A 5,308-nucleotide genomic window follows, 5' to 3' on the forward strand; every position below is an offset into this window, starting at 1 on the left:
ATACTGATTATGTTGGATTGATTTCAGGTACCTTAGTTGCTATAGTTCCCTTGTGAACTTGTGTTTGCTTTGCTTGCTAGCTTGAGCATCGAGGTATAATGATCTCTTCTCCATGTAGTCTGGAAGACCTGGCCCGTTACTTGGCCAGGCACCTGTCTGAAGTCCTCCTTAAGAGGCAATGTTTGTGCTTGTTTATTTTTGTCCCCAAGCAGGTAAAGACCTTTGATAAGGCAATTGGCAGATAAAAGAGATATGCAATCTATCTCCTGCTATTCTGTTGAGTCATCCCTCTGCTCACACACTGTGTTGATGCATTGTGGACATTAACCCAAGATCCTTGTACAGTTGTACAGTTGAGTCAGTGTCATAAGTGTAGAAGGGTTCCCACTTTCTGAACCCACACTTCATTTATCTGAAGCTCTCCCAGGCCAGGGATAAGAGCTGTGAAGTCTCATCTTCACTCACCTTTCATCAGCTTCACCCTAACTCTCAATGTTAGGGTTAAGAGCTAACATCACCCCAATACAGTTGGCTTGCTCTTGCAGCCTAACCCTTTGTTTGAGCCCTACTTGGTGTGTATATAGTGTGTGCTATCTGTGATTGTTTGCTTTGCTATTGCCTGTGTTTAGGATAGCTTGCTCCCTGTGCAAGTTAGATAGCAACCTTGACTTAGGGATGATTTTGCATGATAACATCTAGGCTCGAGTCGTAGTCTCCCTAGTTGTGTCTCCCTCTGTTATCTGGTTAGGCTAGTCCTGTGTCCCTGCGTAGGGGAACTACGTCGCCCTGATCCTCATACCAGATGAGGTACGTGGGCAGGAGATGAGCTGATCTCTCCGGGCGCCCTTTTTGTTTTGTCTTTGTATGTGTCAGGAGATGGATGTAAGCCCAGCGATTGGCATTCCGTATCCTCTGGTTGTGTGCTTGGAAGCTGATATAAGTCCAGCGATTGGCATTCGGGTTCCGGTGTGGGTGCGTTTGGTTCGGAGTCTGATGTAAGTCCAGCGATTGGCAGTCGGATTCCACGCTTGCCTGTGTGGTTTTGTTTGGTGTGCGTGGGCCGAGCTACGGATGCTCTGATTCTTCTTCGTCCGAGAAGATACATATGCATAGGATGCGACATCCTAGCGAGCATGTGTTTGCCCCAGTCCAAACTACTTCGACTCTGATGTCTATGCTTGATAGACTAAGTAGGCCCAGGATGCGATATCCTGCCGAGTCAGTCTCGTTTGTTTTCTTGTGTCTCTTTCAGCCAGTGTGTGTTTATTTGAGCAGCGTTTAGCAACCATTTTCCTTCCTTTTGTGCATGGATCCCGTCGAGTACGACGGATGCGTAGGGGTGCTAATACCTTCCCTTCGCATAACCGACTCCCGATCCCATTCTCTTTGGTCGCGAGACCATGTCTTTTCCAGGTTTACTCTGAGCGTTTCCTTTCCCTCCTTTGGGATAAATAACGCACGGTGGCGGCTCTGTTGTTCTTGTTTTCCCGCCGGTTTTTCGCGTGATGCGACACAAAGGAACTTTAGAGTTTTATTTGCAAATTCTGGAAATATTAAGCATTTTATCACATATGGAAATATTTCATCAAATAATATCAGGGAAAAGAAGTGCAGCATTGTTAATCATATACAAGAGAAAAGGAAAATAATCATCCTATGGATCCCTAGAAACAATCATCTAAAGCTCGGGACACAGGAAGATAAGATGCGCGAAGCCTTTTCACCTCCCTCTCGTAGGCTGCCTCCATATCGGCCTTCTCTTTGGCGAGTCGATCATACTTCCTCTTCCAGAACTTAGAAGACTGAGGAAGTAGAGAAGTCCATACATCATCAGGGTCATCAATAACCTGATGCTCAAGAAACTCAATCAACGCATCCTTCTCCATAATCTGCTGAAGCAACTCCTCACGTTCACGGATCCAGGCACGTGAACGATCTTCATCTCTCAACTCCTCTACTCCTTGATTAGGGAGGGTTGAAGGCCCAACCATAATCATAGGTGTAGGTCTCGGATACTCGTAAGGCATGAGATACTCAGACGCCCTCTTCCTAACCCAAACAGTGTAAGGCTCCAAAGCGATGCAATTCTTAGGACCCAACTCTTTCCTTCCTTTCCTATGAATCTTGCGCCAAGCGCGGACCATCCTAGCTTTCAAGCCTTGGGGATCTTTACCACCCTGAAAGAATACACCCTCTAACATAATGTTATTGAGTTTATCCTTTAGGGGGAACCCAAGCTGCCGACGTGCCAAAACAGGATTGTAGTTAATCCCACCACATGTACCAATAAGAGGTACATTGGAGAATTCGCCACAAGAGTCAATAATCTTCACACCATCATACACACGGTTATACCAAGAGATATCATCATTAGTGAGAGACATGAGTCTCGTGGACCACCGTAGACATCCCTTATTCTCCTTGAAGGCGACCGTCTGCAGTAAGTGAGAAATAAACCACTTATACAACAGAGGCAAACAACACACAATGGCGCCACCACCCTTTGCATTCCTCATATGCAAAGAAAAATAGGTATCGCCCAACAGAGTCGGAACGGGATTAAGAGTAGAGAAAATCCTAATAGCGTTCACATACACAAACTTGTCGATGTTGGGGAATAATACTAGCCCATAGATGAGAAGTACAAATATGGCCTCAAAGGCGTCCTCACTCATGGCCTTCCCATACATAGTAGCTTGAGCAATGAAGAACTCAGAAGGGAGACCTTGAATTCCACCTTTGGTAGTCATATGAGCACCAACCAGAGATTCATCTATGTGCAACATGTCTGCTATCTCTTGTGAAGTAGGAATACTCTCCAAGCCACTGAACGACACCTGATCCAGAATAGGTATACCCACAAGATAAGCATACTCCTCAAGGGTAGGCAAAAGCTGGAAATCCGGAAACGTGAAGCAACGGTACAAAGGATCATAAAACTGCACCAATACACTCATCAATCCTTCATCCACCTGAGTGGTCAAAAGAGGAAGAAGCTTCCCGAAACGAGCCTTGAAACCCAAGGGATCTAATACATAAGATGTCAAATTCCTTAACTCTTTCAAGTCTAGTTGTCTGAAACTGTACTTCTTTGTATTCCTTCTTTGTCTTTCCATGTCTGAATGCAACAATCACACTCAAGGATCCTTGAAAATTTTCTTATTATTTTGATGATATGAATGCAAATGGGTGCATGAATGCATGAATGCAACAATCACACTCAAGGATCAAGCAAAGCACATCAAACAAAGGTCATGGGATGGATCATGTTATCCTTAATATTAATCATCCATTTTGGTGGATTATGGTTTACACCTTATCAACACCCAAGTTCCATTGATATTAAGGATACCTGAACGGATCAACCATGAATCAAGGGTTTGTTGCAAGTCACGAGCATGGAGTTTAGGTTAAGAACCACCCAAAAGGGAGTGTACTAAGGTTTAAACCTGCCAAACATGTTCTACAAGAGGTTCCCATAGTCATCATCCCATCTTTTGGATATTATCGGAGAAACGGCTACTCGTATTCCAAAAATATTCTCAAGAGAGACTCTTATGAGTGTAGTATCACATAACAATCGTATCAAATCTTACAGTTGAACGACCTTCGCACTACATCCTAAGCATAGGTCAAGATGGGTTTGGTAAACTAAGGTCCTTGGCTTCTAAGGTCTATATTGGAAAAGTAATGTCTAACCACAACTTACTTGTGTGACATTATTGATCCCAACATAACCTCCACCAAGTGAATGGGATTGCAAGTCAACTTGCTAAGGAATAACTACACACAAGTCGACAAGACTATGCCATTCTCCTATCCTAAGTGCACTCGAGTTCGGGTATATAACTCATCTCACTAAGATCACCAAGCATACAAGGAATTAATATTCAAACAATTCAATCATTACATACAATACAGTAATCCCAAATTGCACAAAAATATGTCACACAAAAAAAATATATAATACAATACAACAAATATGAAAAGTAGGCAAAACCCACTAGGACGTTTCCTCCCCAGCAGAGTCACCACTTTTCTGTAGCGGGGTATTCGTTACCATTAGAGATATTGACTAAATCCAAGGTAAATCATACAAGTCGAGTCGCCACCGCACTTCTATTTATCCAAAGGAATGGTTAGAAAGCGAACAAAAACCTAAAAGTTTTATCGAATCAAAAACTAGTAAAAATATCAGAGATCTGGGTAAGGGGGTTGGTTATGCAATGGGAAGGTGATAGGCACCCAAAGCATCCTAGGTACTCCTAGGGAGCCCTTTTCACATTTTTTGCAAAGGTGGTTGTTTTTTTTGTGAAAATTTATTTGTGCAAACATGATTGAAGGGATAAGAAAAGAATATACAAATTTATTTACATTTTGTGTTTGAATGGATGAACCCATTGCCTACGTACCATCTTAAAAAAAGATTAGGATCAAAACCTCGTAGTTCGGGGTAAAAAAATTCAAAAAAAAGTTGGTGAATTGATTGGTCCAAAAACCTTAAGGTCTTTTGTTATCAAAGGGAGAAAACTCAACCTAAAACCACAAATCCACCATGTGAGGATAGCTTCAACATGCTAGTGAGGGGTTAACCCTATAATAAGTATAAAAGACTCATTGTCCATCACTAAGGATAAAGGTGAGTATTATATCTACCTCAAGGATAACTCAAACCTAATAGCTAATGGTTATAAAAAAAAGGTTTGATTAAGAAGGTGGCCATTGAAACCACAAAAAGTATTTGAATGGGTTATATTTGCCAATTAAAAGTATTTACAAAAATATGGTTAAAGTGGATTAAAAGGTTCAATTCAAAATAAGTGTTATGAAAAATAAGTTTGAAAATCAAAAGCATAAGGCTTAGGTTTCTAATGTTGAAAACAAAAGTTATTGTTTGCACAAAAAGTTTTGGTTTGGGTTAGAATGGGGAGAAAAAAAAAGGGTTAAATTCCTAAACATACAAGAGATAATGGAAAAGAAAATAAAACCACATTAGGAGTTCCCCTCTTGAGATCATATTGATGATCCAAGTAGCTCCCATCCTTTGGAATAAGCAATCACAAACAAATATCTCAAGCCATTAAGCACAGGTAATCGGAATAAACCTCCAGGTGGTATCCCACAAATAAAGTGGAACACCAGGCCATATCTGCAAGAGTCATGTGAGCCCTCACACAAAAAACTCAACAAACAGGTTAGAGAAACAAGATAGGGTAATCAAGAGTTGCCCCCAAATCAAAATGTAACCACATGAATCATGCCATTAAAATTCACAAAAAAAGCTCACAAAAAGCAACCAAGGGTCGGA

The sequence above is a fragment of the Lathyrus oleraceus genome, chromosome 7, assembly GCF_024323335.1.
Source record: "Lathyrus oleraceus cultivar Zhongwan6 chromosome 7, CAAS_Psat_ZW6_1.0, whole genome shotgun sequence".
NCBI lineage: Eukaryota > Viridiplantae > Streptophyta > Magnoliopsida > Fabales > Fabaceae > Lathyrus > Lathyrus oleraceus.